We start from the raw sequence: 11,245 nt of genomic DNA on the forward strand, positions 1-11,245 counted from the left end.
AGTATCATGTCTCTATCATACTTAAGACATAACAAGTCTCAAAACAGTCTGTGCCTTGAAATCTATTTGTGTTATCAAACTAGCCAAAAAATATGATAACATTGCATGATAAAGTATTTTTTTGCCAGAATTAATTTCAAAGTACTTTTTGGGCTTTATCATCTAACTAATATGATATGATAAAAGAATGTTTTCTATGCCATATTTAAAACCTACATGCATATTTTATTATAACATTTGTTTATCAGAACATTTGTTCTGACTCTGCAGAAGACAGAGACAAGTACATACCTAAAGTACACAGAAAAGAATTAAATTAGGTACCATGGCTCTAATGGTTTATTTATGTGTCAACTTGACTGGACCAAAGAGTACTTATATGTTTAGTCAAACATTATTCTAAGTGTTTCAGTGATTAACATTTAAACTGGAAGACTGAATAGATCCGATTGCTCTCCCTTATGTGGATAGGTATCATCCAATCAGTCAGTTGAAGGCCTGAACAGAACAAAAAGTTTGGCCTTCCTCTAAGAGAGCATTCTTTCCTGACTGTCTTCAAGCTGGGATATCAACTTTTTCCTTGCCTTCAAACTCAAACTGAAAAACTGGCTATTTTGGGGTCTTGTGCCTCTTAGGCTTTGGATAGGAACTACACCATTTGTTCTCTGGTTCTCAAACCTTTAGACTTGAACTGGAACTAAGGCTTTGGCTTTCCTGGGTCTTCAGCTTTGCAGATCTTGGGATTTTCTTATTTCAATAATCACATGAGCTAATGTCTAAAAATAAACCTATTTTATACATTATAAAGAGATTTGCCAATGAAATTTTTTACCAAATTTACCAACAAAAATTGTGAAGCCTCATTTGACAATAGGATAGACTCTCCCTGATACATTCTGTGTCTTTATCTGACTCAGTGAAATAAGAATAACTTTTGCTACTACTTCACTAGTGTTAAGGTTTTGATCCCCAAAGAATAACATGGAGAAAATAATCCTATTAAGAATAACCTTTCACTCTCCACCTATCTTGCTAGCACTACATGCCTCTTCCCCTGCCTGTGTGCTCCATTCCAGATCCTCTCTTTCCAACTTGTTCCATTTGACAGGTGTCCCTCCAAAGCAACTTTGCCAAGACACACTCTGCAAGCAAGCCTGGTAGTAAACTGCGCCACTCCAAAGTGACTCTTGCACTGGGGAAAGGGTAAGATAACCACACACATCAGTGTGCCTGCAGTTCCAGCAGTCAAACCTTATAGCTTGCAGTGCAGAGAGAACACTCTGCAATTGGCTGCCACTGTAGCCCCAGAAGACAAACCGAGGGTAGGCATCTGATCTGACTGCTAACACCACCCTATTACAAGTCTGTGGTGGCCCCAGACAGACCCCTAACAGCACAGGGGCCCAACTCTGACCAAAGTGCCCACAACAGGTAAAGTGGACTGAACAAATGCAGCCTAGCCACAACAATAGGGTGCACACAGCCCACATAGTAGACACCACTGAAGCACCTGGTCCTGGTGAACACGGGACACTATGCTACAAAGCACCTTAAGACCTCTTCCACAAGGCCACTACTTTCAAGATCAGGAGACACAGATGACCTTCCTAACTCATAGAAACAGACAGACAAAATAAAGAGACAGAGCAATCTGTCCCAACAAACAAAAAAACAAACAAAAAGACAAAAAAACTTGACAAACCCACAGCAAAAGAGATAAACAGAGACAAGCAATATGCCTGATAAAAATTCAAAGTAATTGTCATAAAGATACTCACTGGACTTAAGAGTGGAGGATCTCAGTGAGACCTTCAAAATGGAGATAGAAAATATAAACAGGAACTAGTCAGAGATGAAGGATTCATTAGCTGAAATTAAAAATACATTAAAGGGAATCAATAGCAGACTATTGGATGCAGAAGAGTGAATTAGTATGGAAGACAGGGTAATGGAAAGCAACCAATTTGAACAGGAGAAATAAAAAAAGAATAATAAAAAACAAGAATAGGTTAAGGGAATTCAGAAACAACATCATGTAATAACATTCACATTCTAGGGATCCAAGAAGGGTAAGAGAGAGAATACAGTAGAAAAGTTATTTTCAGTGTAGCTGAAAACTTCCCTAAACTGGGAAGGAAACAGACATCCAGATTAAGTAAGTATAGAACCCCCCCCCCAATTAACCCAAGGAGGTCCACACAAAGATACATAATAATTACATGGAAAAAATAGTGATATATAGAGAATTTTAAGAGCAGCGAGAGAAAAAGGAAATGGTTACATACAAGGGAAACTTCATGAAACTGTAAGTTGATTTTTCAGCAGAAACTCTGCAGGACAGATGGAATGGCATGATATATGCAAAGTGCTAAAAGGAAAAGTCTGCAATCAAGAAAACTCTACCTGGCAAGGGTACTATTTAGAATAGAAGGAGAGATCAAGAGTTTCCCAGACAAACAAAAGTTAAGGGAGTTTATTATCACTAAATTAGCCTTACAAGAAATTTTAAAGGGAATTCTTTGAGTGGAATGAAAAGGCCATAAATAGGAGAAAATTATGAAAGAAAAAATTTCACGGGTAATTTCAAACATAATAAATGTAGTACATTAATCACTTATAAAACTAGTATGGAGGGAGGTGAAAGCACTGAAGTATTAAAATCAATTATATCTAAAAAAAATCTGTCAAAGAAAGCACAAAATAAAAGGATGTTAAGTTTGACATACATAAAGGGGGGGAGAATAAAAATATAGTGCTTACAGTGTTTTTAGAATGGGTTCCATCTTAAGTGACTATCAACTTAATATAGACTGCTATATGCATAAGACATTAAATATAAAACTAATGGTAACCACAAAAAAAAAACCCGCTGATAATATATACACACACAAAAATAGAGACATTAATCCAAGTATACCATGGAAAAAAGCTGTCAAATCACAAGGGAAGAGTAAAAGAAGAAAGCAACAGAGAAGAACTATAAAAACAACTGTAAAACAAGAGACAAAATGACAAATAGTACATACCTATCAATAATTACATTAATGTAAATGAACTAAATGCTCCAAGACATAGGGGGGTGGCTGAATGCATAAAAAAGCCAGACTCTTACATGCTGTCTACAAGAAACTCACTTCAGACCTAAACACACATGTAGACTGAAAGTGAAAGGATGGAAAACATTTACCATGCAAATGGGAGTGAAAGAAAGCTGGGATAGCAGTAATTATATCAGACAAAACAGACTTTAAAACAAAGACTGTAACAAGAGACAAAGAAGAACACTACATAATGATAAAGGGAACAATCCAACAAGAGGATATAACAATTGTAAATATCTATGCACCCAACATGGAACACCTAAAGACATTAAGCAATTATTAACAGACATAAAAGGAGAAATTTACAGTAATACAATAATAGTTAGGGAGTTTAACACCCTACTTACATAATGGATAGATAAGCCAGATAGAAAATCACCATGGAAACAGCAGCTTTGAATGAAACATTAGATCAGATGGACCTAATATATACAGAACATTCTACCCCCAAACAGTGCACATGGAACATTCTTAAGAACAGATCACATTAAATGACAAAACAAGTCTCAATGAATTCAAAAAGATTGAAATCATATCATGCATCTTTTCTGACTACAAAGGAATGAAAGTAGAAATCAATCACAAGAAAAAATATGAAAAGAAAATAAATACATGGAGGCTAAATAACATGCAACAATAAATGGGTAAACCAAGAAATCAAAGAGGAAATTAAAAAATATGTGGAGACAAATGAATATTGACACACAATGAACCAAAATCTTTGGGATGCAGGAAATGCCGTTCTAGGAGGGAAGTTTATAATAATACAGGCCTACCTCAAGAAATAAGAAAAATCTCAACCTTACACCTAAAGGAGCTGGAAAACAGAACAAAAAAATCCAAGGCAGTAAAATAAAGGAAGTAATAAAGATTAGAGCAGAAATAAAGAAAATGGAGACTAAAAAAAAAAGAAAAGATCAATGAAGCCTGACCCTGGTTCTTTGAAAAGATCAACAAAATTGATAAACCTTTAGCCAGACTGATCAAGGAAAAAAAGAGAGAGTACTCATATAAACAAAAAGAGAAATGAAGGAGGAGAAATAACAACTGACACTACCAAAATACAAAGAATTATATGACAATATTATGAAAAATCATATGCCAACAAATTGGACCACCTAGAAGAAATGGATAAATTCCTAGAAACATCTACCCTTCCAAAAATGAACCAGGAAGAAATAGAAAATTTGAACAGACTGATTACAAGCAATAAAATTGAATCAGTAACCAAAAAACTCCAAACAAAAGTCCAATACCGGATGGTTTCACAGGTAAATTCTATCAAACATTTAATGAAGAGTTAAAGCCTGTTATTCTCAACTATTTCAAAAAATAGAGGAAGGAAGTCTTCCAAATTCATTCTATGAAGCCAGCATTATTCTGATATCAAAAGCCAGATAAAGACACTACAAAAAAAAGAAAACTATAGGCCAATGTCTCAGATGAACATTGATGCAAAAATTCTCAAAAAATATTAGCAAACTGAATCCAAAAATATATTAAAAAATATTTACCATGATCAAATGGGATTTATTCCAGAGATGTGAGAGTGGCTCAATATTCACAAATCAATGTGATGCATCATGTTATAAGACAAAGACTAAAAACCATACGATCATCTCCATAGATGCAGAAAAAGCATTTGGAAAAGTACAATATCTATTCACGATAAACCCCTCAACAAAATAGGTTTGGAGGGAACACACCTCAACATAATAAAGGCCATATATGAAAAACCCACAGCTAACATACTCAGAGATGAAAAACAGAGCTTTTCTGCTAGGATCAAGAACAAGAAAAGGATGTCCACTCTCATCAATTTCATTCAACATAGTCCTGGAAGTTCTAGTCATAGCAATCAGACAAGAAAAAGAAATAAAAGGCATCCAAATTGGTAAGAAGTAAAATTTTCACTATTTGCAGATGACATGATACTGTAAATAGAAAACCTTAAAGACTACACCAAAAATCCACTAGAACTGATAAATGAGTTCAGTCAAGTTCTGGGATATGAAGCCAATATAAAGAAATTCATTGCATTGTATACACTAATAATAAAGCAGCATAAAGAAAAATTAAGAAAATAATTTCATTTACAATTGCAAAAATAATAAAGTACCTAGGAATAAACTTAACCAAGGAGGTGAACGACCTATACTCTGAAAACTATAAAACACTGATGAAAGAAATTGAAGATGACACAAACAAATGGAAAGAAAGATATTCCATGCTTATGGAGTAGAAAAATAAATAGTGTTACGATGTTGATACTACTCAAAGTAATCTATAGATTTAATGCAATCCCTATCAGAATACTTATGAGAATACAACATAATTAATCCCTATCAGAAGACAACATTTTTCACAGAACTAGAACAAGTAATCCTAAAATTTATATGAAGCCACAAAAGACCCCAAATAGCCAAAGCAATCTTGAAAAACAAAACTGGAGGTATCATAATTCCAGATTTCAAGTTATATTACAAAGCTGTACTAATCAAAAGAGTATGGTACCACTACAAATCAGATATGCAGATCAACAGAACAGATTAGAAAGCCCAGAGATAAAGCCACAATTATATGGTTAATCTATCTTTCACAAAGCCAAAAAGGAATATCCAATGGGAAAAAGACAGTCTCTTCAACAAATGGTGCTGGGAAAACCAGACCGCAACATGCAAAAGAAAGAAATTGGACCTCTTTCTTATACCATATGTGAAAATAAATTCAAAGTGGACTAAAGACCTAAATGTGATATCTGAAACTATAAAACTCCTGGAAGAAAATATAGGCAATAATTTCTTCAACATCAGCCATAGAAACGTTTTTCTAAATATATTTCCTCAGGTGATAGAAATAAAAGCAAAATTAAACTATTGGGACTACACCAAAATAAAAAGTTTTTGCTCAGTGAAGGAAACTAAAAGTAAAAAGGTAACCTACTGAATAGGAGAAGATGTTTGCAATGACATATCCAATAAAGGGTTAATATCCCAAAATATATAGAGAGCTTATACAATTCAACACCAGAAAAGCAAATAATCTAATTAAAAACAGGAAGAGGACCTGAATATACATTTTTCCAAAGAAGATATACAAATAGAATACTAATGTTCAACATTAGTAATTTTCAGAGAAATGCAAGCCAAAACCATAAATAGATATCTTACCCCGGTCAGAATAGCTTGAATTAAGAAGACAAGAAATAACAAGTGTTGGCAAGGATGTGGAGAAAAATGAACTCTCATGTGTTGTTGGTGGGAATGAAAACTGGTACAACCATTGTGGAAAACAGTATGGATTTTCCTTAAAATGTTAAAAATGAAATTACCACATAGTCCAATAATTGCACTACTGGTATTTACACAAAATACTCAAAAACACTAATTTTAAAAGATATATGCACCCCTATGCTATTGCATCATTTTTTATAATAACCAAGATATGAAAGAAATTCAAATGTCTGTTGATGAATGGATAAAGAAGTGGTATATCACACAATGGAATATTACTCAGCCATGAAAAAGAATAAGATCTTGCCATTTGCAACAACATGGATGGACTTAGAAAGTATAATGCTACATGAAATAAGTCAGTCAGAGAGAAACAAATGCCATATGATTTCATTCATATGTGGAATTTAACAAATAAAATAAAAAAGACATGAAAACAGACTCCTATACACAGAAAACAAACTGGTGGTTACTGCAAGTAAACTATTGGGGCTACAGCAAAATAAGAAGCTTCTGCACAGTAAAGGAAACAATTAACAAAACTAAAAGACAACCTACTGAATTGGAGAAGATATTTGCAAATGACATATTCAATCAAGGGTTAGTATCCAAAATATGGAAAGGAATTTATATAATTCAACACACACACACAAAAAAGTAATCCAATTAAAAAATGTACAGAGGACATTAACAGACATTTCTTCAAAGAAGACACACAGATGGCTAACAGGCACATGAAAAGATGCCCAACATCACTCGTTATCAGGGAATGCAAATCAAAACAGTGAGAAATCACCTCAGATATCACCTGTCAGAATGGCTAAAATCAAAAACACAAAAAGCAGTAAGTATTGTTGAAGATGTGAAGCAAAAGGAACCTCTTGCACTGTCGGTGGGGATGCAAACCGGTGCAGCCACTGTGGAAAACTTAAAACAAAACAAAACAAAACCTGGTGGTTGGTAGAGGGGAGATGGGGGGAGGAGATATATAAAGGAGACTAAGAGTACATTTGTCACAATAAGCACTGAGTAATGTATAGAAATATTGAATCATTGTATTGTACACCAGAATACGTTATATTATACTTCAATAAAAAAATAACAAAAAGAATGACCTTTTTAGCAAACACATAAAGGCATAAGCATCAAGTTTGTGTTTCAAGAAAATAAATCATATGAAAATATTTTGAAGTATGTCCGTTAACAATAAACTCTAAAGTTATTTTAACCATCACATCATTTTAGATACATGTAGTGGGTTCATCTTCTGCCTGTGTTATGATAATGCCTTCTTTCTAGAAATGGCCCCAATACATGTTTTAGCTGTGACTGACAGTATTTTTTTTATATATTATTCTGTTCCTCCGTAACCCACATTGGTGAAAAAATAAACAACTGACCTGAGCTTCCTCAATTTTGTTTTTACTCAGAATCTGAAACTTGGAATAAGAGAGAGAGAGAGAGAGAGAGAGAGAGAGAGAGACAGACAGACAGACAGACAGACAGACACTGTGGTGGTAAACACTATCTGACATGGTTCCCAAAGATCCTTCCTCCTGGTCTTCCTGCTATTATGTAATCTGCTCCCCTCAAGTGTGGGCTTGATCTAGAGATGTACACGTAACAAATAGGACAAAAGTGATAGAAGTGAGGAAATGCCACTTCTGTGATAATCTTACAAGAAATTAGGACTTCTGTCTTTTGGTACTGTTGCCTTCTCAGCTTGTACAATTTTTTTTTTTAACATTTATTTTATTTTTGAGAGACAGAGAGAGATAGAGCATGAGCACGGGAGGGGCTGAGAGAGGGGGAGACACAGAATCTGAGGCAGGCTCCAGGCTCTGAGCTGTCAGCACAGAGCCCGATGTGGGGCTCGAACCTACAAACCACGAGATCATGACCTGAGCCAAAGTCGGACACTTAACCAACTGAGCCACCCAGGCACCCCCACAGCTTGTACAATTTGATGAAGCAAGCCATCCTGTTAGAGAGGTCCATGTGGCCAGAAACTGAGGGTGGCCAACAGCCAACAAAAGCAGAAGCCTTCAGTCCAATAATTCATGAAGCATAAAATGCTTGCTAACACAAGAGTGAGCTTAGAAGTAGATTTCCCCTAGTTGAACCTTGAGATGTCTACAGATTCCCGAAGCAGAGAATCTAGTTAAGTCAAGCCTGGATTTCTGACCCACAGACATTGTTAGAATAATGTTCTTGAAAGCCTCTAAATTTGGGGTTGTTATGTAGCATTAGATAACCACACTTGGTTCCTGTAGAGATGAGTCACAGAGGTAGCAACATTCTAGAGTAGTTTTGGTACTGGTGCTATCAGAGTCCTCAAAGTACCTCTGGTTCTCTTCCTTTCAGAGTCTTAATTTTTCAACTTTCTCTTCATACTCTAAGGATTCCCAGTATAAGTACTCCCAGTATTTTTCAATATAGTCATTAAATCAGATGTATTCAATTTCTGTTGATTATAATCTAGTCTTTAGCTGTCATTGTTTTAGTTTCATTTTACATTTTTATTTTTATCATTCTATTCCTGTAATTTTTAAATGATTCAGTATAATTGATTATTTTCCATTTTATTACTCCATGTGCACCTGATTTGATCTTAGCAAGAAATTATATAAACTTTGCCAATATAGCCATAAATAACTATAAAAATAAACATGCAGATGTAATTCATGGATTCCTGTGACAGCTAGACCTTTATATTTTTCTAATATTATATTTTCAAGAAAATTGGAGTCCTTCCTGATCTCTGATTATTGGCAACATCCTATGTGGTATAGCCAGAAGTCACCACTAGAGCAATGCAGAATGTCTCTCAGAATGTGGAAAATAATGTCCAGAGTATCTAGCAACTGGAAAGAGGATCTTCTATTATTTTGACATCAAATCCATAAAAAAGATAGACCTATGCAAGATCACTTAGGAAACCAAAGATTATAAATTAGTAATTGGAAAGATTCAAAAACAAACAAAAAGACCAAAAACAAGAAAATTTGACAATTCAGATCTTGTGGTTGCTAGTGCTGTTTTATTCATATTCCTTTTCAAATTTCTATCCTGATTTTGTCAAATGGTATTAAAATATTACTTAAAGTGGTTTTTCATTTTGGGGAAATTAAATAAAAATATTTAAGTCATTTTTGTTTCTCCTAACAATTGCCTGTCTTCTTAAAAGCTAGGCTAATACATTTGGTAAAAGACTCCTATCACTATGCACTATTTTTATTTGATTCAAAAAATAAATTAATTTGGAAACTTGCTTCTTCTTTCATTCTACTCCTAAATAGAAATAGTTATATGAGGATATTAAGTTTCTTTTAACTAGGTTACAGTATCAGAGGGTGACAATTTGGGGTTAAGAAGGGACAGCGTTTAGACCCTGAGCTGAGTTTATGGCAAGTTCTACTTCAGTTCTTTATGTATGCATTGGTAGCATTAAGTCATGGCCCATAAGAAAATAGGCTGCTCCTGCATCCACCCCTTACCCTCACTGAGATACATGTTGGAAAGAGAGTAAAGCCTACTAAAAAGGAGAAAACTTCCAAGGGGTCTTCAGAGTTCTGTACCCTTTACAGCTCACTATAACTTAGGCTCCATATTGGAGCTTGAGGAGAAAGCCCCAGGAAATAAAGTATTCCTACATATAGTCTTGTTATCCATTCATATATTGTATTCTTCAAACTTTTGTTAATGGGCAGGTAGTAAAAACTTATATGCCTACTATTTCTCTGTGGCATCCTGAAAGAAATAATTTACATTTGATATATTTTGATGGAACAGGGAAGAATATCCATTAAATGGGGGATAAAATGTTGAGATGTGAAGTACCAAAATAAAAACAAAGTTTTATTTTGACCTTACACCTTGGGACCTAGGTCATCTTTGGCCCGGATCAAAAGTGGATCTTTTGAACAAGACCTGCATAGGGAAAAGATACTTTTCCTCTTGTAATATTTAGTAATCTTTTTTTTTTTTTCCAATTCAGTGCCTTTTTGGCATCACTAGAACCCCTCTAACAATTGGACAGTGACTTCTTTGAACATTATCAAGAGACAAGAGAAAATTAAGTCTGAACTTTCAGTTTGGTTCTTAGCTTCTTAGAGATATTTGCTTGGAGAGATTTATATGTATTTTTCACTTGCAAGCTCTCAACATTTTATACTTAATTTTTTATCTTGAGTCTTGCTTGAGTCACTCCTACATATACAGCATCAATATAGAAAAAAATTAAATGAGAGAAATAATATGCAGTAAACTAGAAAAGGGTAAAGACAAATATTCTGAGAAAAAAAATAATTGTGAGCTATATAACTACGCAGTTTTCATTTATAATAAAAAGAATTGTGGAAACTTACTTTATCTTAGAATGACTTTGATTTCAGGACACTGCCACTTGACTTGTGAGTCAGCAATTTCCCCAATCCTGAATAAATCCTCCCTGACAGAAAGAAAAAAAAAACATTTATATATTAATCTTTATTTTACTGTATTATTCAGGGTGGGCTATCTGCTGAAACAATTTCAAAATCTCAGTGGTAATAAATTATAAGTTTTTCACTCATGTAAAATCCAAGAGGATGGAGGATGAGTGCTCTCCTCCACAGAGTCCCTCAGGACCCAGCTCCTCCTGTTATGTGGTCCCAGTGTTCCCAAAAACCTTGGAGTCCCCAGCTGAATCCTCTGTCTTTGGCATACAGTAAAGAGAGACAAGCACAGGTAGAGGATCACAATGAAGGCTCTTATTACCCAGGCTTGGATATGGCACACATCACTTTCACTCATAGCCCCAGGGTCACACTTCAGAGGCTGAAGAGGAAGCTAGAAAATGTAGTCTAATTAGGAGCCCAAGAGAGAGAAACATGGGTTTTTATTGAACACGCACTCTCCACCATGATTCTG

At 34.8% G+C, this 11,245-nt stretch overlaps 1 long non-coding RNA gene across 2 annotated transcripts in view; it reads right to left on the reverse strand.

The window, feature by feature from the left end:
- The window catches only part of LOC122233291, a 70,226-nt gene extending 59,245 nt beyond the window's left edge, over window positions 1-10,981 (reverse strand). For both annotated transcript variants that reach the window (XR_006210852.1, XR_006210851.1), the window contains exon 1: window positions 10,702-10,981. This is a non-coding gene — a long non-coding RNA (uncharacterized LOC122233291). The remainder of the gene's footprint in view (window positions 1-10,701) is intronic.
- Window positions 10,982-11,245: the final 264 nt, after the last annotated feature.

Source organism: Panthera tigris, chromosome D4, assembly GCF_018350195.1.
Source record: "Panthera tigris isolate Pti1 chromosome D4, P.tigris_Pti1_mat1.1, whole genome shotgun sequence".
NCBI classification, from domain to species: Eukaryota; Metazoa; Chordata; class Mammalia; order Carnivora; family Felidae; genus Panthera; species Panthera tigris.